This window comes from Amborella trichopoda, chromosome 6, assembly GCF_054954075.1.
Source record: "Amborella trichopoda isolate Santa Cruz 75 chromosome 6, AtrichopodaSantaCruz75HAP2 v2.0, whole genome shotgun sequence".
NCBI lineage: Eukaryota > Viridiplantae > Streptophyta > Magnoliopsida > Amborellales > Amborellaceae > Amborella > Amborella trichopoda.
The window spans coordinates 16,316,040-16,343,536 of NC_142341.1; the positions used below are offsets into that span (position 1 = coordinate 16,316,040).

General features: G+C 44.6%; 1 long non-coding RNA gene across 1 annotated transcript in view; it reads right to left on the bottom strand.

Annotated features, from left to right (window-relative positions):
• The window catches only part of LOC148781634 (uncharacterized), a 32,131-nt gene extending 11,289 nt beyond the window's left edge, over positions 1–20,842 (bottom strand). Inside the window, exon 1 of the long non-coding RNA XR_016057840.1 lies at positions 20,709–20,842. This is a non-coding gene — a long non-coding RNA (uncharacterized LOC148781634). The remainder of the gene's footprint in view (positions 1–20,708) is intronic.
• Positions 20,843–27,497: the final 6,655 nt, after the last annotated feature.

Consider the following 27,497-nt stretch of genomic DNA (forward strand, 5'->3'; position numbering starts at 1 on the left):
CTCCTTGTTCTCCTACTCAGCACACAAGCACACCCTGTAAAGGGTAGGCCTCCACCTGTTCTCTTGCAGACACTTGCTCGCAGTCCTCGACATCCTAAGATCAGACCACTTGCTCAAGCTCGGGCTTACCCCCAGATCAACCGTGATCCTTCTTCAATGGGCGCACACGCGTCGTCGTCACAGACATCCCCTCGGCCTCGACTCAGGCATTCTCATGAGTCAACCCCGTTCGTGCCTGCTCCTCCTCCTTCGAGCAAGCACCTCCAGCCATGGTACTCGAAGACGTTCCCCGAGAGTGCCATCTTGAACCAGCCCCATCATTTCGGTCGTGTCTCTGCAGCCCACAAGAGAGCTCCAGGCAAAGACCTGATGGAAGATCGAATCCTTCATCCTCCTCTGCCCAAGCCGACTTCAGTCGACCAGGTCCCATTTCCCTCAGATCACAATAAGGGAAGTTTCTCCTATTCATGGGACCACATCCTCGAACTAGAATATCGCCCACTTTCAAGCAGCATGTCGAGAAACATCGGCTGATGGGAGACTCCTTCTTCCTCAGTTTGTTAAAACCCTTGACGACCCAGCCTTTCAATGGTATGCTTGACTCCCTCCTAACTCAATACATCCATGGGAGGAAATGGAGAAGCTGTTCTACCAGCGTTTCTATGAGGTTGAGAGAGAGGTTCAGAGTATTGAACTTCTCACCCTGACTCAAGATCCCGATGAGCCCGTGGACCAGTTCATATCAAGATGGAGAAATTTGGCCACTCGCCATCCCAATCCTATGCCCAAGAAGGGAGCAGTCCAAACTTGCGTACGGAACATGCGACTTGAGATTGGTCTACACGTCGAGGCCTCTAAACCAACTTCCATGTCAGAGCTGATCTCCAAATCTGTCCGCATAGAAAGTCTATCACGCCACCACGACGGGTCACGACAACTGTCTACTAGTTCAGGGAACAATTGGGGTAATGGTAGCTCTTGGATTAACACCCAGAGCAGCCAACAGAAAGGAGTGATCAGTGCAGCTGTCACGGTCACTGATCCAAAGAAAGCTCCCTTCCAAACTTTGAACCTCTCTAAAGGTGTGAGCACTACAAACTTAACGCCTAGGCAGGTAAGCAACAACATTCGTACAACCGAGTACCCCCGCTAGCGAATCTTAATTGGGATGATTATTTCACCAGGCATAGGAACAAAGTCTACCCCTTTGAGAAAGAATGGGTCCCTGCATTGTTTCTGTTGTTGAAACAAAACATGATCGAGCTTCCTGAAGCCAAGTTCGCTGAGCAAGCCGAGCTCAACACATGGAAAATTATTGTGCCTACAATCGAAGGATCAATCACCCCACAGATGACTGCTACACGTTAAAAGATATTATCGAGGCCCTAATCCAGAAGGGTCAGATAAAACAGGAAGACTTAAAGCAGGCATTCCAGGCAACAGAAGCCTCCCATGCGGTAACCATCCAAGAGGAAGATGAAGCCCCTGGTATCCTTTATGTCTTCTTTGTTATAATGCTTTAGAAAGGCCTAATCACACTGAAACAGGCCAGGCAGCCTCGAAGCCTTGCACAGCGCACTGATGATCGTTGGTGCCTGTATCACTAGATATGCGGCCACTACCTGTGAGAATGCACCCGTTTCCATGATATATTCGCAAATAAAATGTGGGAATGTTAGGAGTTTTACCATGTCCTAGTAAGTGATCCTCAAGCCACTACTCCACTGACACAAGAGGATCTCCCTACACAAGACCTTCCTAATAGTGATTCAGATTCTGCGGAACCCTCGACTTCTCATCCATGGATAGTCCATTATGGGCGAAGTAGAGTCATGTCCTTAAGACGAGAAGCAGTTTGCCAAGCTAAGGCTATTCACAAGCCTAGCAAGACGAATCAAACACCACCTCAGAAAACCAGGAGATGGGCACCAAGGGCTGCTCGTCAGAGAAACAAAACAACTCAACCTCTAGTTGAGCAAGAATTTCTCAGACCCCTTCCCCCATTGCCAACTTTGCTGGACTTTATCCTTGACAAGATCCTTCTTCCTTCTCCATCTCGTCAAGAAGACGTCCCTGAGTCATCTTCTCCTCAGAACACATCCAATGAGGGTGACGACGTTCAAAGCACTCCCCAATGGTCTAAGTAAGGGAAAGACCTAAAAGATTCGCTGTACACGTCTAATGAGGGTGACAATGTTAAAAGCACTTCCCAACGGTCTAAGCAAGGAAAATACCTAAAAGATTCCCTGCACACATCCAATGAGGGTGACGACGTTAAAAGCACGCCCCAACGGTCTAAGCAAGGGAAAGACCTAAAAGATTCGCTGCACACGTCGAACCCTGATGATGACGTAAAAAACCACCTATATCTGTCCGATGAGGGGAACGACCTTAAAAGTCCCCCACTTCCTGACCGTTCTCCTTCTTCTTCTTCTACTTCTCATCTTTCTTCTCCTATGTCTCTTGCAGGTACAACCTTGAAATGTTTGGACTTTGAGCTCTCAATAGAGAAGTTGAAGGGATCAACATAAGCAGGATGCAACAAAAAAAATTGAGAAAGACCCTGGCACATGCAGCAGGATTCTTAATAGTTGTTGATGCCCTGGTAGCTAAAGCCAAGGCAGAGCCACCTTCTTTACAGAAGCACAAAAAGTCGAAGCCAAAGAAACCATAGTGGCCCTCTGAACCCGATTTTGAGCAGAGTCTGAGAGAATCAAGAGGGCAAAGCTTCTACTCTCAAGAAGCTTGCGACATGGTGCAAATCTTAAAAGCATCATCCATCACGGGCTCAGATAGGGAAGGATGCTGCAACCTCCATCGTAGAAGTCGGACACCTTGAAGTTTCCTAGTCCCTCATTGTCCCCTAATCCAAAGACTAATTTGCCTATCTTACAGCTCCCTGGGCTCCTTCCCATGCCCAATACCTCAAACAACCTATTTTCCAATTCCTTGGGACACTTTGGATCCCATGTACTCAATCACTTCCAAAACCTCAAACCACCATCACTCGAACTAAGCCCATTGTGCAATTAAGTCATCCAGCAGGCCAAAATAAACCTCTTCCACCCAAACCTGCTCCTCAACCCAACATACCACCCAAACCAATGGTAGGATTAGGAGTACAAGGCCTTGATCAAGAAAAGGTGAAATATGATGTGATAGGGCGTCTACGGAAGCTTCTAGCTCTCCTCATTATCTACGACGCCCTCATGCTCTCGAGGGATTACTGGATGGGTTTGGTTCAGGCTCTCTCTAACCCAGAGGTGTACGAGACAGAAGTAGAACTTATTGAAGTAGACCCGATGACTTTAGAAGGATGTATGTCAATTACCTTTTCAGAGGATGATCGGCAGCTGGGAGAAAAGTTTTATAATCTCCCTCTCTTTGTTGAATTACATGCATGCCCCATCAACTGAATGATGTTAGATGGAGGGTCGGTAGTCAACCTTATTCCAAAGAGGATCCTTTCTCGATTAGAATTAGGGTATGAAGATCGTACTCCGACACACGTCACAGTTCAAGGGTTCAACCAGTCAGGAGAGAAGCTAGCTGTCACAGTTCGCCTTTGTTTTAAGATCGGTGAGATGAATGATTATGCCCAGTTTCATGTAATCGACACAAACACTTCCTACAACATTCTCCTCGGTCGGCCATGGATCCATGACCAAGGGGTGGTTCCGTCTACGTTGCACCAATGCTTCAAGTATAGCCGACATGAGAGACAACATACGGTCTATGCCGACAAAAGATCGTTCCCTGTAGTTGAAGCTCATTACACTGATGCTAAATATTACTTCACAGATTTGGTGTCGCCTCAGAAGCTGAATGATGAAGGTCACAAGTCTACAATGAAGACAACATCTTCACCTCATGAAGATGTTGAGGATGTTGGAGGAACATTGGTGAACATGTTCAAAGAGGAAGAAAGGCAGGGCAGAATTTTACCTCTAAGCCTTATTCATTCTAACGTCTCAACTATCATCCTTAAGAAACTCCTTCTTCACCTGAAAAGGAGTCTTTTCCCTCTGCCCCTAGTTCTGAGCCACCTTGGTCGGAGGATGAACCAAAGGTCATTCCTGAGATTGAGCACTCATGGGGATAGAATTCTCGGCTCCAAAGATCACCTATACACTTGACGATAAGAAAGTCCTGCATATTCCCACTGCACTCTTGAAAGCAGAGGTGGTGTGCCAACCGTTGTGAAAGATTTGTCAAAATCCGGTTGTTATAAGTATAGAGGATGCTCCTCGGATCAGTGACCAGCCGCAATTTCTACACTTTATTTGTTTGGTGGGAGGAGAGCAGTTTGAGAAAGAGCAATCTTCTTCCCTTCAAGGGCAGGATCCCCTAGCTAGCTTAAGAAGCGAAGTTCGCAGTCTCAAGATTCAATTGGAGGTCATGCGTTTCACTTCAAAACATCTGAAGGAGTTCGTGCCTGAGACCAAAAGCTATGATGGGTTTGAAGTGAATGCACCACTAATGGAGCCAGAAGGCCCTCCTGCTAGACTATCTATAGTGAGAAGGCTCACCAAATGGTAAGGAAAATGAACTATGAGCCCTTGGCCAATCAAACATTAAGAGGAGAAAAAGCAATGACTCCCAATTTCGAATCTATATAAGCCACGACAGCACATCATGGGGCTAAACAAGGCCTAGGGTATTAATATATCGAGCGGCGTTTAAAAAAAAATACATGAAGTACAACAAAGTAAGAGGAGAATGAAATCATACAGTAAAGTCAATCAGAAGAAAAAAAAAAGCACTTTATTAATCAGTAAAAACTTTTATAAGTGCTGATAAAAGAAAAGACATTTTAAAAAACTGATCAATTATCCTATTGATCTCTATGCTGCACGCCGCAGGAGAAGTCTCGGTGCCCTTGACACGCTCTTTCAATTTGGCCACCATTTGGGTCTCCTCCTCCCTCGCCACAGTTTTTGGACTCAATGGTGCAAGCAAGTTTGGACAAATCTGTAACCAAAAAGGCCTCCATGGCCCTCCTCTGGATCATCTATGTCTCAAGACCAACAAATTCCTGCCTCAATAGTCTCATTTCCTCTCTTATTTCAATCATTCTCTTATAGCTGCTTTGTGCCTCCCTCTTGAGATCCTGTTGACAACTAGTCATCGTGGCCTTCTTCTTAGTGTAAGAATCTATCTTCTCGCGATGACGCAAGATTGACTCCTCCAAGGAGGCTAGCTTGCTGATTTCTGCCTCATGATGTAGTATTCCCGACCGCTAGCTCTCCAACTCATTTAGGGTTGCATCAAAATGGGAAAGGACTTTTGGTGAACTTCCAACCGCAATGGTCACAATAGATTCCCTCAGTTTGGCCAAAGCCTTGCCCAACTCATTGAAAGGTAGCTCTCTTAAACCTTGAAGGCCTGCTCGAAGCATGCCTGCAATCATACCAGAAACCCCGGGCCTAAATGGTGCTGCTGGGATTACGACTACTGAAGAGGCTTCGGCTTCAAGGACCGGGCTGGTTGAAGTGATAGTCATCTGAGCCACTGGCTCCTCTGGAACGATGGCAAGGTCCAGAGCTTCTTGCCCCTCAGACTCAGAGGCAGCCCTAGCCTCAACCTACCTGGGTTCTTCAATCTCGGCCTCGCTGGCTTGACCCTCTCTTATGGGGGTCTCCATTTTTGTCTCAGCGACCTTCAAAGAAACTTATTCCCCATGCTTCTCACCCTCCTGAACTACCACTTCAACATTGGCAAGTTCAGAAGCTGCCTTTTCCCTTTGGCCTTCGTCAATGGTCGATTCAGCTCCACCCATGGTTTCTTCCATTTGACCTACACCCTCATCAGCCAGAACCTCAGCCACGAAAATTTCAACCCCTTCATCTTCATGTTTTGTGCCCTCAAGGGCAACGACCTCTTGGTACTGAGGGGCATCATTAACTACAGGACCTTCTTCTTGAATCATAGCCCCTGCCTCAATCGGGGAATTAAACCACTGAAGCATAGAGGCCACATCGGCATCAGATTCCCTTCCTGGAGCAATTGCTTCGGGACCTTCAGCCTTGTTAGTCTCCATCAGAGCTGGCTCTGACTTAGGAATGGCCCTTGGACTCAAAGGCTCCTCCCCAGATCTAGAGTCACTTTCTACTCAGAAGGAATAACAATGGGCTCAGAAGGGTCGAAGTCATTTGCTTTAGTCTCTGAAGAAGAAGACAATTCAGGAGAGACAGAAGATGGTGGAGAAAGTGCAGAAGGTAACACAGGTGGAGTTGCTAAATGATTAGATGAGGAAGAGCTACCTCCTGGTTCTGAGATCACAGGAAGATTGGTGCCCACATGCCTCCGAGTATGCCCATTAACTGGAGAAGACGCACGAATGTCAGTAGTGGTGGAGCGTTTTTTGTTCTTTCCCCCTACCGAAGAAGGAGCTGCCGCTTCAGAATTCCCCCTAGAGAGGGGCCCTCAGCCAGTCTACTATGAGGACCACTCTCAATCATAGCGTTCATGTCCTGTGAGGGACGCTTCCCATAACCAGGGACCTGTCGGCCATCATCCCATTCAAATATGAAACTGAGTTTATCAAAGACACTCTTAGATCTCTGTTTCACAGCTAGAAATTCCGACGAGACGTCATCGGCAGCTATCTCTCGAGGGATCCCTAGAGCTTGCCAGTTCGAGGGATATTCCAAGACAAAGACTTCGTCAAGAGAAGGAGGATCCACCACTCTCCTCTGCCTAGTCTCCTGGTACCAGTTTGTCGTTCTCTCCTCTCTAAGGTTGATCCTCATCTCAGTATCTCTTGCTGGTGATCCTCCACCAGTTCGTATAGGCCTTGGTCATTCAGACCTTCCTACCAAAGTGAGGTAACACATACTTGCTGATCTCTGTCGTTTGTAGACACGTGGACCAAGCTGTCCGTATATGTTCTAGTAACCAGCATTCTCGAAGAGTCCCCAACTCTTCCAGCTTCCCCATTTTCCTCTGCCTTGGCGCTTTTCGAAGAACACTGGGAAGGGGCAGCCCTGATCAAGCCCATGCTGACGGGCGAAGCGGTGGGGGAAATATCTTTCTAATCTGGCACTGTCCGTAGTTCGATAAGGCAGAACTCGTCCTCTAATTCTCAAGATGAACATGAGTTCCCTGATGGTTGTTGGAGCATCGTCTAGCTCCTTCCCCAGTTCATCAACGAAAGCATGATCAGTGAAGCTTCCAACCGGAAATGGGACCCAATGCATATTCAAAGAGTCATTCCCAAATAAGCCTTGAGCTTCCCCTGGGCTATGAAAGATAGCCTTTTGGCCAACAATACTCATCAAGAAGGGCCACAATTTGTTCCCTACGCCCTGGCTCCTCACATAAGTGGCAGGGAAATAGGCCCCTAGCCACCCATACACGTAATGAATGGGGAATAGAGTATTAAAATCCCATGGAAATGCCTCTTCTCCTACAATCCCATTCCCTCCCCCTTTGCGTTTGTAGGCTTCTCTACGGGAGATGGCCCCCAAGCCATGGTAAATGTTACACAAGACTGGTTGAGCAAGGGCATACTCACGCCCTCTGGCCATGTCACAGGCTACATACAATACGCCTGGATGAACGTCGTCTGCCCACCCGGGGAGCACGAACTTGCACAAAAATAAGGCCAAATATGCAGCCAAAAAGCCGCAGTCATCGCTGGTCTTAGATTGATACACGAGCGTCCCCTTCACAACTGCCTTCCCTTTTCCTTTCGAAGTACCCCGACCGCCTTCAGGATAGTCCCCACAAAAGAATTTCACCCATTCGATGAAGGTTACTTGACCATTGTTAGACTTGCCATGAACTAATTGGCAAGACTCAAAGATCTTTTGGAGACTGGCAGGCGGCTCTTCATCTCCCAAGCTAGCACCACCAAAGATGACCGACTTCAGAGGCACGAACCAGTCATAATGGCCTCGATCATCGGAAGGCCTCCAATAAATTGAAGATCTAGCAAAGAGATTCCTGCTTCCCCATGCCCAAGAAGCCAGGTATTGCTAATGTGACTCCAAGTCTCCAGTAATACTTTGACAGTATTAAAGCATTGATCATAGTAGCTGCCTGAACATTGGACCGCTGCTAGCAGAGAAGCATGCTTAAGAATTCTTTTGTGCGACATTAACACCTTGGCTGTCTAGGAAGAGTATCCCTTTAAATATTGGAGCTCCCCCTGTATTCGAAGGCCTCTTCCAGACCACAATAGTAGCCCTTTTGCCTGTACCATTCGTTTTCCTAGGGTAGGCAACTTCTCCCCAGAAGTTATGTTCTTGTGCATACAACGAAGGAGCGCCACCCCTTCTTCGATGCTAACATTAATGTCGTTACCCTCGTGGAATTCAAAACGAACCGAGTCAGTAATAAAAGTGATACTAAGAGGCCACTCTGGTTCGCATATGGGCCTTGTTAGCCAAATGGGCTTCCCTCTTGTTAAAGTCTCACACTAAAGTTATCAGTACTGACCTTTCCTCCTCTCGGAAGATTCTTCACATCAAAAATTTGGTAAGAAGAACTAGCCATTATAAAAGGGCTTAGTGGTTTACTCCCAAATCAAAATTGTTAAGGCACTGGATCATTGCCGACTCTGCATTCAAAGCTTAGCTCCGGCTGTGTCCGCTAACGCTTAGTGCCAGCTGTGCACTCAAAGCTTAACTTCGGCTGTGTCCATTAATCCTTAGCGTCAGTTGTGTCCGCTAAACTTTAGCACCGGCTGAGCACTCAAACCTTAGCGCCAGTTGTGTCCCCTAACACTTAGCGCCTGCTGTGCACTCAAAGCTTAACGCCGGCTGTATTCGTTAACCCTTTGTGTCGACTGTGTCTGTTAAACTTTAACGTCGGCTGAGCACTTAAACCTTAGCGCTGGTTGTGTCTACCAAGGCCTAACGCCGGTTGTGCTTGCTAATTCCTAGCACCGACTGTGTTTGCAAACATCTAGTGCTAGCCGTGTTCAAACCTCTCACACGTGCCACAGATTCTACGTGTGACACCTCGAGCCCTACTACGCCGCCTCACAACCGTCGCCACGTCCTTCTGCACCGCCTAACACACGAGCGAATGACAACCATCGCCTTCCCTACAGCCGTTCGGCTTCAGCAACGGTCCGTTTTCCTTGTGCCCTTCGGTCTTTCACTGAAAACCCACTATGAGACTCTCCCTGCTTGCATCTTGGCCGGAAAGTCACCAAAACCGCTGGAAATTATCTGCAACTCCCCCAAGTTGCCAGAAAAACCACGTTCTCTCGCTGGAAAACCGCTAGAGCCTGCGGAAAGCCCCGCACAACCTGCTGCTGCAACTCTTGTCTCCTTCTTCCGTCGCCTCTTCTACTCTCGAAATTCACGACGAAACTCCCCGATAGCTTCACTGCACTCATTGCAAGTCCCTGTAAGTTCATAAATTCTGGCAAAATCCCTGTTAGACTTGCTGGAACCTTCTCTGTTTGCTGGCAAAACTTCTGCAAACCCTCAGTCGAAAACCCTGGTTGCCTGCTTCTCACTGCTAAAAAGCTTTACCCCAAGTTTTTTTTTTTAAACCCTCTGGTGAAAAATGGGAAAAATGGGGGGTTTCCCTCTAAATGTCCCTCATAAAAGGGGAATTCCAACCATGTCCAGGAAGGTCAAACGTGGATGGTCGGACCGGGTCAGGTTTTGACTCGAGCCTCGGGCTCAGTCTCATTGCCACCTCATTAAAATGCCACGCAACACAGACTAGGATCGGGTTGGGCTTGGGTCATGGCCTGAATATTAATCCATACTTAACGTCGGCTACACGGTCGAAGTCATCTAGTGCCGACTATGTGTTTTTGGTGGGCGTCGGCCGTGTCTTCAGAAAGTCTAGCACCGGCTGTGCCTACCAACACCTACTGCCAGCTATATTTGCCAATGCTTAGTATCGGTTGTGTTTCAACAACCCTAGCGCCGGCTACATGCTCAGCAACTTAGCGTCGACCGTGCTCACGTGATAGCACGGGCCGTCCTAAGTGCCAACTGTGTTTTTAACAAATTCAGCGCCGGCTGGGTTGTTAAGAAGCAGTGTTGGTCGTTTTCAGCGCCGGTTGCATTTCGAAGACTCATCGTCGGCTTAGCACTCAAAAGAAGTAATGGTCGCTGCGCTCGGTGCCGACTGCGTTCTAAACAGTCTATTGTCACACACCCCATGCAGAAGCCATGTGTGTCTTATTATTATTATCCCCAGTAAAGTGGTACCTTGACTTTGACCTATTATCACCAGCAAAGTGGTACCTAGGTCGTTCAAACTCAGGTCATGACTTCTCATCCCCAATAGGAGAGTCATACTCATATTACAACTTGTTATCCCTAGTGGAGTTAGGGTCATTTTTGTTGCTGCAACCTCCAATGGTGCCTCACTTATTTATTTTGTATTCAAGGATATAAAAGACCCACATTTGTCTCCTAATCTCTAGTGAAGTTCGCCTCCGTTCGCCATCCCTCGTTGGGCCACCATCTCCATTTGAGCCCTTTGCTTGTGAATGGCCTTAACTATTTTATTCCTAGGGAGTCGGATTGCCATCCACAGACCTATTCCTGGTGACCCACACAATGTTCTAGTTGCACGACCCTAAACACCATGGTCCAAACTATATGACCTTAAACTGTAGCATAGGTATAGTTGCACGACCTTAAACTGCATGGTCTTAGCTGCATGACTTTAAAATTGCATAGCTATGGTCTAGTTGTATGACCCTAAAACTATAGTACACGTCCTAGTCGTATGACGTTAAAAGGCTCACCATCATTGTCCAAACTATATGACCTTAAACTATAGCGGAGGACTAGTTGCACGACCTTAAACTGCATGGTCCTAGCTGCATGACTTTAAAACTGCATAGCTATGGTCTAGCTGTATGACCCTAAAACTATAGTACACGTCCTAACTGCATGACATTAAAAGGCTCAGCACCACGATCTAAACTATACGACCGTAAACTGTAGTGGAGGTCTAGTTGCACAACCTTAAACCGCATGGTTCTAATTGCATGACTTTAAACTGTATAATTACGATCCAAGCTATATGATCATAAACCATAGTGCACGTCCTGAACGCATGATGATAAACTACTTTGCACAGGTCTCGGAGCTATGACCATAAACTCACCCCTACGTACGTGCGCACACCTTTTTACGTGCATCTTCATGCACATCTTCCTTAACTGACCCATGCATGTGCACTACCTCCCCTGTGAGTCCATTCACTTCATCATCCTTCATCATTCCCCAATGAGTCTCACCCATGATCACAAAACGGCGAACCATCCTGTCACCTATACCCTTCATAAGCTAATGGGTCACCATTTTTCACCCACCTTTCACACATCATCCATCTTTCATAGGAAGCCTCATGTAATCTCCCCAAAAGTGAGCGAAAACCACTACCATACTCACTCTATGGCCTCCAGAGCCTGCCATTCATCTCCACCACGGTCCAGCTATATGACCCTAAACTAGAGTACACGTCCTGACCGCATGACGTTAAAAGGCTTTGCACAGGTCCCGAAGGTATGACCTCAAATGTGCCTTCACAAAAAATAACAGGTATGGTGTATACCTTAACAAGGGAACGCCATGAGTAAAAATGACGGACGGGCATGGTCACGAAACCATGAGCAAAAGAGTTGTATGAAAATAAAAACCCAGGCACGGTGAAAAACCAAAAGGGCACCGTGAGTAAAAGTGGAAGAATAAGGGTGGACATGGTAAAAAAAGTCATGGGTAAAAGAACTCCCAAATAAAAAGAAATTGGTGAAAACCGTCTCTACGGAACCGCTTCCCAAGTTCAAGTGAATATCCGCAAAGGATGCTTGGACCCATAAACATGTTAATGTAGCATCCACCTCAACAGGTGGCTTCAACCCACACTCAAAAAGAAAAATCCCTGGTGTCACAATACCAGGGCTGCAACAATATGAGCTTCAAGGAAAATTTAAAGGAGGCCTATAAAGATTATAGTGCTCGTATCACCAGATGAAAGGGCATGACCTGTTTCAATGCTGGGGATTCAAGCCTATTCTAGAAGAGTTCACGAAAAATGGTGATGTAGTCATTGATGACTCACCACCACCACATCAAAGCATTGCTCCAGAGTTTGATTCCTTATTTCATAAGTTGGTTGAAGACGTTCGTGCTCCTGATCATGTAACCCCGGAAGCTCCCATTCCCAAATCAACCCTTGAAAGAAAAATCAGAAGTTTTAGAAGATGGTGGGAAAGCTATAGCTGACGACTTGGAAGAGGTAAACATGGGTGATGAAGCTGACCCGAGGCCATCTTCGTTTTAGCCATTATACCCCCTGAAGAGGAGTATACTACATTGTTGCGAGTCAATCAGGATTTCTTAGCCTTGATTTACCAAGAGATGACTGGGCTCGACTCTTAAGTAGCAGTTTACCGGCTTCGGATTGACCCATCGTTCAAACTTGTAAAGAGCAAGTTAAGGAGGTTCCGAGCCAATCTTGAAATACAGATCGAGTTTAAGGCGGCTAATTTCATCAAAGAAGTAAAAAACCTAAACTGGTTGGCTAATGTTGTACTAATCAAGAAGAAGAATGGTCAAATCTGAGTCTGCATTGACTTTCGTAATTTAAATGTGGCTTGTCCAAAAGATGACTTTCCACTTCCGTTCACTGAAATATTTATTGACTCGCGAATAATTGTCAAGCCTTCTCTTTCATGGATGGTTACTGGGGGTATAACCAAATAAGGATGGCCACTGAAAATGAAAAGTCTACAGCCTTCTTGACTTCCAAGGGGGTTTGCTATTATACAGTGATGCCATTTGGTTTTAAGAATGTGGGAGCCACCCGTCAAAGGGACATGACCACTATAATCAAAGATATACTGCACGAAGAAGTGGAATGTTACGTAGATGATCTCATAGCCACATCCAGAGTCTTGAGAAAGTCTTTGAAAGACTTCTTCTTCATCAACTCAAGATGAACCCCTTAAGGTGTGCCTGTGGCATATTTTCAGGGAAGTTCTTAATATTTGTTGTCAAGTATCGAGGCTTGGACATCAAACCTGTCAAGATTAAAGCTATTCAAGAGATGTCGTCTTCGAGGAATCTGTGAGAGCTTATATCTCTTCATGGCAAACTTGCCTATATCTAGAGATTCATCTCAAATATTTCAGGATGGTGTAAGGCCTTTACCAGCCTGTTAAAGAAAGATGTGCCTTTTGAGTGGGATGAAGCATGTCAAATAGCCTTTAAAGACATCGAGACTTACCTTTTAAAACCCTATTTTCTCTTTGCTCCAAACCTTGGGAAACCCCTCATTCTATACGTGAATGCATTGGAGGAGTCACTCAGTGCTTTGCTTGCTCAAAACAATGAGGAAGGAAAAGAGACAACCTTGTCGGAGAATGTAAGGAGATGAGGGGAATTACTCTGCCATTGAAAAGATGTGCGTATCCTTGATAGTCACAGTTCAAAAGCTCACACCTGGTTCAGCTCATCTCACAAATAGACCTTATCAAGTTTCTCTTGTCTTGTTCCAGTCTATCGGGCTACCTTGCGAAATGGTCACTACTCCTCATGGAGTTTGACATAACCTATGTGTCGTAAAAAGTTGTCAAAGGACAAGCACTTGCAGGGTTTTTGGCTGCACATCCCCCACCTGCTAATTCTCCCATATATGATGACCTTTCAAATGCCAAAGTATTTCACACTGAAGCTTCATGTGATTGGAAGATGAATTTTGACAGGGCCTTTCAGTCTGAACAAGGTCGTGACCACCCCCGATGATGGTCTCGTCCCATTATCATTCTCTCTCCAAGATATAGAATCCCATTACGAAGTTGAATATCAAATGCTCGTCATAGGCTTGGAAATTGCTTCCCACATGAACTGGAAATGCCTGATCATTTATGGTCAATCTAAATTGGTCATAAGGTAGCTTAAAGGGGTGTATGATGTCAGAAAAGACAGTCTCAAACCCTACTTCAATACTGCTAAGACCTAGATGGTAGAATTCAAAGAAGTTGCCCTAGGGCTTGTCCCGCGAAGGCTTAATTCACAAGCTGACACACTCGCCAAGTTAGGAGAAACTATTCAAATCCCACTAAAGGAGCTGACACCAATATGGATGGCTGAATGGAGGTGTGTTGACTTTGTTTATGAAATCAATAATGATGATGAACAATAGTTGTTCGACGAATGCCCACCTTATCCTTTTGAGGCACTGAATGTAGCTAAAAGGGCCCTGGAAGCTTCAAGCAGTTCCAAAAAATCTCGCATAACTGAGACGACAGATGAAGATCCGTAATCTCAAGTCCTCTTATGCATAGAGATAGAATAGGTCACAGATTAGCGGACCCCTATAAAGGATTACTTGGAGCACAATCACCTCCCTGACCATCCCATTGAACGTAATAAGATCTGAAGGACATCCACACTATATGTGTGTCTTGATGGTATCTTGTTTCGACTCTTTTTTAACAATATGCTGCTCAAATGCCTTGACCAAAAAGAGGAGAATCGGGTACTCAAAGAAATTCATATTGGAGTTTGTGGGTTGCACCAATCTGGACCCAAGCTTTATGATCAGATCATGAGGATAGGTTATTATTGACCAACTATGATCGCCGATTCTCTCATCTTTGCAAGGAAGTGCTCAGTTTTCCAAATTCATGTGAGGTTCATTCATCAAGCTCCTAAGCCTCTTCACCTGACAGTGGCAGCATGACCATTTACACAGTCAGGTATGAATATCGTGGGTTCCATAGATCTTCCATCATCTTTAGGGCATGTGTTTATCCTTGCTGCCACTGATCATTTTTCTAAGTGGGCTGAAGGTATTCCTCCTAAGAAAAGTTCTGGGCTTACAGTGGCCTACTTTATTTGTCACTCCATCATGTTTAGATTCGATATACCTGACCGGATCACTTCAGATAATGGTCCACAATTTTGCAGTCATCATATACACCATTTGCTTAATCAGTTTGGTTTTCAATGGAAGTAGTCGACCATGTACCACCCTAGAGCTAATGGTCTGGCCGAAGCTTTCAATAGAACTCTGTGATGCCCTACATAAGTCTGTTTTTTGATCAAAGAGAGAATGACATGAGAAGCTTCCTAAAGTTTTATGGGCTTATCGTATCACAATGCGAGGTCTAACTCAGTCCACATTATATTCTTTGGTATATGGGGGTGATGTTGTCCTACCCTTGGAAATTCCATTACCCTCACTCTGAGTAGCCATCCATCATGGGATGACTGACAAGGAGCAAGCGACCATTTGTTATTAAGAACTTGATGCACTTGATGAGAAGAGGTTGCAAGCACAAACAAAGTTTCGAAATTTATCGAAGCCGTATGCAACGAGCTTTTGATAAATCAATTCAGGTACGATCATTTGTTCGTGTAAGAAGAACTATTATAACTCATGATTGCACTAAAGGGAAATTTGAACCAAAATGGGAGGGGCTATTTGCGGTTAAAAAAAGGCCTTTCCTAATGGAGCTTACGTACTAGTCAAATCGTAAAAGGAAGAAGCTATGCCCCCAATCAATAGGAGATATTTGAAGAAGTATTCTCCATAGACAACTGTTCAAATTGCATGACCATAAATTGTGTGGTATTGGTCCAAGCTATACAACCTTAAACTATAGCACACGTCCTGGTGTCACAATGTTAAATTGCATAATACTCGGTCTTGAAGGTACGACCCTAAACTTGCCTCCATTAGGTCTTGGTGGATGACGTTAAAATACACTAACCTTGTGGTCTCGAAGACACGAATCTAAATTTTGCTCCATTAGATTTTGGTGGATGACCTTAAAATACACCAATCTTACAATCTCGAAGGCACGACCTTAAACTTGCCTCCATTAGGTCTTGGTAGATGACTTTAAAATACACCAAGTCAACAGTCACGACGGCATGACGTTAAACACACCTCCCCATGGTCACGTCGGTATGACCTTAAAAGTGCCTCCCTACAAAGACGGACATGACAAAAATCCGAAAGGGCATCATGAGTAAAAAAGTCAAAAGAAAAGAAAAGAAAAAAGAGAAATGATAGTCATGATAGTATCATTCTCTATTACGAGTAAAATATTTAAAAAATAGAGAAAAAAAAAAAAATGGGCACAGTGAAAATCTGCAAGGACATCGTGCGTAAAAATATAAAAAGGAAGACATGGTGTAAAAACCATGGGCAAAATCGCCACAAAAAAATATTGATGGGGTTTTTGTGAAAATAAAAAATGATACATATCCTAAAGACTTGGATGAAAATCTAAAAAGGCGTTCAAGTCATGCATGATGGAGACCAAACATGCTTCTATGTGGAGAAGGATCCAATTCATCTCATATCGCCTCTAGAGGAGACAAGGGCCAATCATGAAGAGATGAAAGAGAAGTGCAAACCGTGAAGCAGGAAAGGCAAGTGATACAAAGACAAAAGGAAAAGGGCATTCATTCCATGAGAAAGAAGATTACAAAATTTGTGGTTACAATCTTAAATCCACAAAATAAAAGACAGAAGAAGAAAAGCAAGCTAGATGGTAAGGAGTTCGCAAACCCCTAAAACCATCAAGGGAATCGCAAATCCTTGTCTTCAGTGCCTCTAATTGCTCCAAAGATTCCTTTGCACCCTCCTTGAGTGTGGAAACCGCCTTTGTGAGCTGACCTAACCAGGCAATGGTCGCCTCCATCTCAATATCTAACTTCTCCATCTCCTGCGATTCACTCTGGGCATATGCTCTCCATTGGTCTAGCTCGGCCTTCAGTTCAATGTGACGGGCTTGCATCTTTGCTAATTCCTCTTTCAAAGCCTTCAACTCTGCAAGGCGGGCTATGTCTTGATGCCTGGAGCTGTTTTGATGCACAATAAGAAGGGCCTTCTTTTAATTATACCCAACCATCAAACTCTGGTATTGGGCAAGGGAATCTTCTAATGCGGTCGGTTGGGTACCACACAGCTCCTGCACGTCAGACTCACTTCTTAGAGCTTCAACTCTCCACCGTTCTAGGTCATTCAAAAGACCTTCGAAACTGTTAAATGTCTCCTTTTCAAAGTTAAAATTTCTCAAAGCAGTTGCACAGCCACGAAGTGTCAGAATCTTGACTTCAGGACTAGATACAGAGCATCCTTTTAGTTGCTGAAGGCTAGTCTACAGCCTTGGAATCTAATGAAGCGCATGGTGTCGAAGAAGTCAAGGAAGAGCTGGCCATAGCTAAAGGGGGGACTTCAACAATAACGACTGGTTCACAGGAGAATCTGACTCAGATTTGGGCTCTGTATCTGAAACAAGTGAATTCGGCACCTTTAGAGCTTCAATATCTGTATCATGAACAACACTGATTAACCCAATACCACTATCAAGGCCGCCCACTTCTTCAATTATTGTGCATGTGAAATGTGCTTGACCTGGTGATGAGAAGGTTGAGCAATGCACTACCTCATGGTCAGTGCTCAAGGCATTGGTCATGCCACCATTAGTTGCTTCTATAACCACACAATTGTTTCCATTATGGGGGCAGGGATAATCTCTGAATGACAACTCTAGCTGAAAGAAGTCTGACCAGGAGAAGTTGATAGGGTTATGGTATGCTGGAATGGCTAGCTCATGTACTGAACACATCACTTCCGGTAATGGAGTTGGGCTAAAGGAAGCCTTGCTCTTCACACTCTTCTTGGGTCTTGGAGGTAAATCATGCGCCTCACCTGAAACAAGCTGCAAAGAAGGAGATGCATCCTGACTTGAAGTCCTTTTGCTCAATCGAGCACTCTTTCGGAAAACCGCAGGTTTCGGGGTTGTAGTAGGTTCCGAACTTCCTGATGCCTCCTTCTTTTCCCTTCTTCGTTGCCTCGCTTCATTCCATGACTTAGCAAAGGCACCCTTGGTGCAATGACAATAATGAGTTTTTGCAGCTGGGGGTGAGTGTGCACCACTCCCAATCAATGCATTGAGATCTTGCTTGGGTCTCCCTTGTCGACTAGAAACTTCATGACCCTTGTTCCATTGGAAGATAGAGCAAAGACCATAAAAAAGGGACTTGATCTCACCTTTGATATAAAGGAATTGGATAGAAGCATTTTCTGTAGCTAACGATCAAGGGATACTGGTTTGTCTCCACTTCATGGGGTAATAAGGCCAAAAAATAATAGGGAAGATGGGAGGGGTGAGACGTTTCCCACGTTTCATGTCACACTTCAAGGCAACATTGATAGCCTTTCAAGCATGATCCTCCTTCCAATAGAAACAGTTAGTGGTATTCCACCATTGCCAATACCCCTCAATGGCGTGACCAATGCGACTGTAATGGGGAACAACAAACTTACTCATCTCAGGAAGAGTAAGTCAGGTCGCCCAGGCCATACTCATGTTGTTGTCTGTCCAAGACTTGTATCTCACGCCCAAAGCATGCTTGTCCTACAAGGAACCCTTCTTCCCATATCACTTCTTGAAGAGCACAGACAAGGAGCGCCCCTGGTCCAGACCGTGCTACTGTGCAAATCTGTGGGGATGATAGTCCTCGAGCTTCTTGTCACCAACAGCTCGGAGAGGCAGGATACACCCCCTGACACTCAAGAGGTACATCGACGCATAGGTCTCAATAGTGGCCCCATAAAAAAATCTCACCAAAGGCATCATCAGTAAAGACACGATTAGTGGGTCCACCTATGGGGAAAGGGCTCCCACGAGTAAAGAAGGAATTGTCGGCAAGGAGACGTCGTGCCTCATCAGGGCCTCGTAATATGGCCCTCTTTCCAGAAATGCTCATCAGCTGAGGACAAGTACGCCCTGATAGACTCTCATTGCATTTATATGCCCCAAGGGAGTAAGGAAAATCAGTCCTTGGAAAGTAAGCTGAGAACCAGCCAAAGACATAGTGGATGGGGAATGCTGTCATAAACCGACCTGGAAGAACCTCCCCATTAAAAGACTCACTACTCCCATCACTGGCTTGCCGTGAGCAATTGCTCCTAAGCCATGATATATATAGTGCAAAGAACAGGCTGGGCCAGGGCATACTGACGCCCTTGTAAGAGCTCACAAGCCACAAAGAAACATCAAGGCCGGATCAGACTGCCTCTTGAGCCAGGAAGAACGAACTGACACAAGAAAAGAGTATGATAAGCCACCAAGTTCACGTGATCCTTCTCAAGCCTTTAGGGAAGAATCACAGGCGTTTTACTCTCATTCTCCTTCTTCTTAGTGCCATCATCCCTAATAACACTATAGTCGAGCTCTTCTTTATCCATGTGGTTCCCATGGAAGAAGGCTTGCCAAGCGTTAAAGCTTACCGAGTTCTCATCACTCTCTGAGACTAAAGGCTAATAAATCTCGAAGAGTTCGTGAAGACTAGGGGGAGGTGCCTCGCCATTTATAAGTTGAGTGCCAAAAATCACCCCGTTGCTGGGGATGAACTCCTCATACATCTCCCCTAACATAGGCAGCCTGCCTGTAAAATGCATATCAAGGAGACAAATTCCTCCTTTACCATGATCGAGGAGCCAGCTATTGTTCACATAGGTCCAAGTTTCAAACAAAGCTCTCATAGTATTGGACCATTGATAATAATAGCTAGCCGAGCATTGGCAAGCCGAGGCCAAAGAACGTGACTTGAGTTCCTTAAAATGAGATCGAAGGACATCAAATGTCTAAGTACTCTACCCTCGCATGTATTGATTCTCTTCTTAAAATCGAAGCCCTTGGGCAGAGCAAGGAAATCCCTTGTTCTTCATCATTCTCTTCCCTAAAGTGGGGAGGTCTATAAGTTGGAATCGTTATTTTGGTGAAGAGAATGGAATATTGGCATGCCATCGTCTTGCATCACTAACTCGCCATCCTTAGTCTCATAAAGATAAAATCCAGCATCATCACCACATAGGTGACACTTAAAGGCCTCTCCAAGTCGCAAATGGGCTTAAGAGTTCTAATTGATGAACTCTTGGTAAAGGCGACACCGGTATAAGTATCAGTTCCTAACTCTTCAGAGCGCGGTAGGTGCTTCACATTACGAATTTTCACTACATAGAAAGAAGTTCAAGAGAAGAGTGAGACATGAACAAGGAAAGAAGCCCAGGAAAACCCATACTTCAAGAGAGAAAGTAAATGGCATCAGGAACCGGATAAAATTTCGACATCATCTCCTCTGTATGCAGGAGATGTACTGAAAACTGCACGGCTAATCCAAGTTACCCAAGAGATTCAAGAAGTCACGAATCTATGGGTCAACCCATCGAGAAAATATGACTCTGAAGAGCCCCCTTTTCTAACATAAAAATTAACAAAATATGCATAGTAATGCTCACTGATGCTCAAAAGTGTCAAATTATGCATAACTATGCTAAAAACAAAATGCATAACCATGCATAATTTTGCTAAAAAATGCATAATTATGCATAACCATGCATGACTATGATAAAACATGTAAGACTATGCTCAGAAATGCATGAAAATTCAAGACGATGCCAAAGAGATGCCCAAAGGCTTAATAAGATGCTAAATAAGGTATAACTATATATGGCCATGCTCAAAGATGCCAAAAAGATGTTCAAAGGTACAAGAGGATGTTCAAGGATGCAAGACTATGCTCAAAGATGTATAACCAGGCTTAAAAAGTCAAGACTGTGCTCAAAAGTATCAATGCATAAAAGAGTTAGACTATGCATGGAAATGAATATTCATGCATAAAGAATTATGGGGTATGCAAGAAATGGAAGATAAAGCATCAAAGAAAGCACGAAGAAAAAATTGGATTTGTTACCTTGCTTCGGAGGATGAGAGGAACTTGCCATAGCTTACCACAAGCTCAAAGCCCTTCTTCTAAAACATACTTTCTCACTCCAAAGAGATATTTCCCTTACTTTCTCTCTCTAGAAATAAAAAATGGGAGGGAATGGGGAAGATGAAGCCCCTTCCACTCTTTTATTCCCATGTAAAAAGGTTATAATTACCATTTCCCCCATAACTCCCTAGAAATGCTCTATTCCAAGGAGATCCACTAGGAGGAAAAAGGTCATTTTGGAGAAGTTCAAAGGCCCCAAGGTCAAAGAACAGGGCAAACGGATGACCATTACCCTTTCACTAGCCTTGACCTCAAAATCCCCTCAAGGTCAAAAGCGTCCAAATGGGCATTTGGAAGCTCTCACAAAGAGATGAAATCAGTGGCATCGAGTTCCTTAGGCTTGGCCCAGTAAAAAAAGGCATGGCGTCAGCCAAAGCAGGCCCTTCAGCCCGGGCCGCCTGGCCCATCAAGTGGGGGGTAGACCGTCCCATCTCTATCCTCTCTCCCTCCAGTCAAATCTCGGGCCCTGGCCCAATGGTGGGCCCGACACTATCTACCTCACGTATTTCTCCTCTTCACTTCGTCACTCTCTCTGCATCTAGGCACAGGCCCGCACCCACAGCGGTCCCGTCAATCCTCCTCTCTCGTCTTTTCTATCCTCCACCTTTTCATCCGGCCCGCTGCCAAAGCACGGGCCCACCTCCTTTCTTCTTAACTCTCTTATCACTGTTCCCCTCCCACGTCACATGATCTCTCTCTCATCTCTCTCACTCAACTCTTCCTCTCATCTCGCACGACTCACACAAGCCCACGGCTTAGCCGTGAGTTGCACACACACTTTCTCACTGCTCTAACAAAATGTACAAAGGGCTTATACCCCTTGAAATCACTTGCACACACTAACCCCTAGTGGGTAGCCCATTGGAGCCAACCTTGAGCTCACTAGCCCCAGTCAAAGCTCTAAGCCTTGATCCCAACAACCCAGTGAAACTAGGCTCAACCTGTCAAACCCTGGCTTAACTCATTTCTGAGCCCACTAAGTACACTAAAATGGGGCAATAGTACCCCTCAGAAACCCCTTCTTTGCATCCAAAACCACCGAACCTTGTTAGAATCACCTCCCAAAATTCATTTCTAAAAGCTTTTGAAGCCTTCATATCCCCTAGACCTTCAAACCCAGGCTTGGGTATATCTATGCTCTCTAGCCCCACCAGCCAAATTCTCATTTACCTAAGAAGGACACCTCGAAAGGATACCTTTATCCTTAACAGGCTCAATCCCCAGTGAAGGCGCATCCTCACATGGTCTGCAGACATGCATGAGTCCAGAAGGGCCCATCAGTTATCTAATGAATGGTTCACATCATGAACCTTGAGGGCTCATAAAACCATGAGAGCATCAATCGCCTTACCTGACCTGCCACCCCAATGGGTCACGTCAGAATTTTATACCTCATGCACCACTGTTGTTGGGATTACTTCCCCATTAAACCTCACTCATCAATTCAAGCATCATCAAAAGCCATCATAAAACCACCTAATGAAGACCTTACCTAAGACGTCATCATCTCCAGTGGGTCTGAACATGGGAACTACTTAACTCACTTAAGCCTTCATATTGCCTAGTGAGTCAACCCATGAAAGAAGCCATTAAAAGTCACGTGACTCATCACCCCAATGGTGCACTTATATCACATTTGGTGCATGAAACAAGCCATTATTTCATCATCAGGGAGACTCTTTGATCCCTAGGATTGTTATCGGCCCTCCATTCTCATGAGCTATAGTATATACCATCCCCAATGAGCTCACAGACCAATTATCTAGTAACTCACCTAAGTCCCTATTCCACAGCAAGTGTCAGCCACTCGCCACCTTATAACCCCTTCCAGATCCTTGACATCCCAAATGGGATTTGTTTCACCCAACAACATCAACCAATGAGCCTCACCCGTGGTGTCCATTATCCCTAGTGAGTCCCATACATTTATAAACCCCTCCATTATTTTTAACATCAAGGAGAAGGCCTTTTCTTTTATCATTCATGTAATCATGGAAGAAACAAAGATGAACACAACCATGAAGTTGTAGATAAAATAGTCCAAAAAGAAAGAAGTCGGGCATGACGAGCATCCAATGACGATCATCATGAGTTAAAGTGAGACCTTCAAGTAGACATGGCCACGAAGCCATGGGTAAAATTGTCAAAAAATAAAATTGGACATGGCAGAAACCTGAAATGGCGTCATGAGTAAAAGTGACAAAACCGGTGTGGTCATGAAGCCACGAGTAAAAGCATTCAAAAATAGAAAACTGGGCATGATGAAAATCTGAAAGAGCGCCATGAGTAAAAATAGAAATAAAAAGGTGGACATGACCTTAAATTCATGTGTAAAAGAGTCGAATAAAAAAGAAGTTGGTGAAACTTTCTATGTCACCACTTCCACCCAAATTAGGTGAAAACCGGGAAGGGCGCCTAGACTAATAAACAGATTGATGCAGAACTTCATAAGCTACTTTAGTCACCCTCATAAGCAGCTTCAGTGGTTTAGGGATCAATACCCCTCACAAGGGTACCTTGCCACTAAGACCAAAAGATCTTAAGAAAATACAATGACTCCGTTCAGCCTCCAAAGGACTCCTGGATATAAGAAGAAGCATCAAGATGGAAAGTTAGGTCAGCCATTTGTCGAAGAGATTTTCAAATTCAAGATGTCTGCTAAAAACAAAAAGAGTATGATGACAATTTCGAGATAGAAGTCCCCAAAAGGCCATTGACTGCCTTGGTCGGACCTGATTTTTCTTCGCGCGGACGAAGGGAAAAATCCTCTCTCAAACAACTGCAGAGGGTCCGTGCGCATTGCATGCGTGCTCTCCTGCATGTGGATAGGAACCAACAAAGAGAGATATTTTACGGCAGGGGTGTGTTCAGCCGCTTACCTCGTCATTTTGGGGCTCGGGACACGCCTGGGCAGTTTGCCCTCTTAGAATAATTACGAAGCCCTCCCTCCGGTTGTCTGCCAGAGGGCTTTGGACATGGAATCTCCTCAGGTTTTTCAACTCGTTATTTCGTTCTCTCGTAATAGAAACTACAATGTGAACTTGGTTGTACTCCTCTATAGTGGCTCGCTTGAACGAGGGCTAGCTGACAAAAAGAAGAGATAAAGGAGAAAGGTGATAAGGATTCCCCTTTCTGTGCGAATGCTATATGCTCAGGTGATCAGAGCAATCAAAAGATTAGAACTCTCTTGACTTATTGGCTCAAAAAAAATCCTTTCGAGTGACTGAGGGAGAGAGCATATGCGTCTCTCACAACTCAACTCAATTGTACAGAGAGGAAGTTAGAGAGATGATTTGAGGGTTAGAATCCTTAGGTTGACTCTGAAAGGTAGTGGGTCGAGCGTATGTCGGCTAGCATGGTGCTATATGGTATCGCAGACTTGTTATGTCTACGCTAGATATGGGAGGGGGAAGAGATGAGACTGTGCGTTCTCCATTGGGGGGCAAGTACCAAGTGAAGAGAGAAGAAAGAAAGAAGAGGGAGAGAAGGAATGGAGTCGTGCGACTAGTGAGGGCTAGGGGTAGTTTCTCTCTCTGAAAATTTTCTCTCTCTTTGACGCTAGATCCAAGGGTTAGGAGCAAAAGACAAGTAGAAACGATATTAATGCCTCTATTTCATTAAGAATGATCAGACCTTTTTACAAATGACCTAAGCTTGTTTATATAGAGGACCCACTGAATAGGGGTAGATGCTCAAAACTAAGCTTAAAAACAATTAAAAGAAATAACATTAAATCCCGAATTTAGGAATAAATACCAAAATTCCCCTTAAAATCTTTTGTGCTAATGACGAATCCATCCCTCTCTGAGGGGCCTTTTGCCATTGCCAGATCTTGGAAGCTTTTTCGGATGTTTGTGGTAGTGATTGGGATGATCAATCATCATAGTCTTAATGCTTGTTTGATTATGAAGAATTTGATGTCTTTTGATTATCTTGAGGTGGACTTTTTTTTCCTGAGTGGTAGAAATTCGGCTGGATCGTGAACTTTTGGCCATTGCTGTAACGCAATCTATGGTGTTTCGAGTCTTTATTTTGACTGCAGATTAAAGAGGAGACTTTCACAGTCGTTTTGCTCAAATTTTGATCCATTTTGGTCCTTGCTTTAATTACTTTCTGATTTCCAGAGATCACCGGAAAAAGGGATTCTGGTGACTACGCGATCTTGTTTTCTTCATCCTTGGAGTTTGCGATTTATCTGACCTTAAATTGAATGCAACAGTTATACCAGTTTGTAGACCTTCGTGATACGGTCTCATCAGACATGTTGTTACGATGATCTTGTATACAGATCTTGAGTTTGTTGCTTCATGAAGTTCGAGATGTCTTTTATTTAGAAGATCTGATTTTCATGGTTTTGAGCTCATTCTTCTTTCTAAAAAAGCTTTGATTTTGGGTCATGTCACTACATGTGTCATATGTCAAAATGACCAGTCGTCGAGATCTATCTTGTGTCCGAATGTGAGCTTAGTCCGACTTCATTCGAGTGACGTGTGGGTGTTTGCTGGTCATCCTGAGAGGTGAAGATCACAGCCTCCATGATTGGGGACTGGTTTTGGTGAGGCCCCACCGCAATAGTATACGACCTACCCATTCGAGGTAATTTGGGCTCATAATGTTGCTGAGAGGTCCAATAGAGCCCAAATTTGGTCCCTAAGGGTTTTTCGTTGTTCTAGATGCAACGATGGTGGTTTGGTATTGTTTTGAAGCCCATAGCTCAAGGCTGTAGTTGTTAGGTCTCTTTTGTAGCGTGATGATACTTTTTCCAAGGCTGCTTAGTGTAAGGCTTATTCTGCAGTGTTCCCTTAGTCTGGCGGTGTCTTGGGCATCAATAGGACTAGTTTGTCACTTGCTCTCTTCTTATTTGCGTCAACGATGTAGGTACGTCAAAAAAGACGTACAACATGCCTGGCATGAACCAATACCTTGGCTCGGAGGGTAACCATCTTATCAAGGTTCTCATCTACTAACAGGTTTAGACTTTCATGATGGTCACCAAAAAGCCCTCGACTAAGCCCAGTATGATCGGGGTTCAAGCCCGAAAAAGACCATCTTACTAAGGCCTCAGTTACTGACAGGTTTAGACTTTCAGGACAACCACTGAAAAGCCCCTGATTAAGCCCAGTAGATTGGGTGTAGGTCCCCCTAAGAGACACCCCTTGTGCCATCAGGCCAAATCCTGGTAAAGCAGCTCATATGTTCCATTAAGGACTCTCCTCAATTTTCTTTATAAAGCAAAGTCGACAAATCAAAGGCTTAGTGTAAAATGGGAACGAAGCCATCAAAAGGCCCCCACCACTAGCCTCTCAAGAAAAATTTGACGAATTGGGAAGGAAGTCTCCAAACAAGGCCCTCGGCTGCCGAACATATTTGGATTATGATAAGACTGGGTCCCTAGCCCTTAAACATGGCCCTCAATTGTTGGAACCAAAGATTGCACTGGATTGGGATTCAGGCCTCAAAGGCACACTCCAGTTGGTTCAATTGGAAGCAATGATGAATCCAAAAGCAGGCCCTTTAGCAAAGCCCCCAGCCACCATGCTCCCCTTGAAAATGGATTCTAACAATACTAGGTTTATCAAGCTCTTAAACAAGGCCTGAGTCTTTAGATTCCACTTTGTTCATCCCCCAAGGAAGAAGCTTGACATGGTCTTCTCCTCAATGATCATGTTGATGCCGATGATCGAGAAGAAAAAGAATATTGAAAGACAATAAAGGCACCTCAGTAAGGATTCAAAAGATGAACTCAGGCCGGATTTGTTCTGAATGTTACACTTCTCGCTCCTCTTGAAGAGTAGCATTCGGCAAGGCAAGTTGTTATAGGGTATTTTTAACACACTTGTATCATCGGTGTGAATAAGGAAGGAGCCAACAACAACCTGATCCCGTGGGTACCAAAGTGCCTACAGATTATAGGAGCACTATAAAAATAATCCTATTTTTTAGTAAACTCAAAAAAAGTATCAAATCGGCCTCAAAATGCATGAAAGGGTAGCATTAAATGAAAATTTTTTGAGCCAGACTCACTTGAAGCCTCAGCTCGAGAAGGAGTAGACCATGGACCGTACATATTACCCTATTTCCATGGTATTGATGTTTAACCGCTTGTCTCTATATGTAACTTTCAAAAGTTGTGATATGTAAGCTTCAAGGGTATTCGACCTTTCCATGAGGGTTTTTGTAAACTGTAACAGGGACTTAGGTCCCTAGAATTCCTCAGTACCCAGTATATATGCAGAAAACCTTGTAGTTTCCATGATATTAAACATAAGGGTGAATTTAGACCAATTTGTGTTAGTCCTCTGGTTATTCCTCTAATTTTGAGTCATGATGTCTTGAGGAGTATTTCCTTAACACATTTTCGAAGCGACCATATCTCGGGCAACTCCACTGGGGAGGACTTCTGTCATAGCCCTGCCCACTACCCCCTACCCCCTATCCCCTACCCCCTACCGTACTTGTCGGAGGGAAAAAAGGTGTGGGACCGTGACCACAGGTGGCGAATGCCATTCAGGTGGGAGTGCACTCAACGCTTTGAAAAGAGGGAGATCAAGCCAACTACGAAATAAAACAAAAAAACTAATAAGCACACAACCCACAAAATACTGGACAATCCAAGTCCAAAAATTTCCATAAGATATATCCAAAATATTACAATAGAGTCCAAGGCACCAAAGGTCGAACAACAGTTACATAGCTTTAATCTCAAAG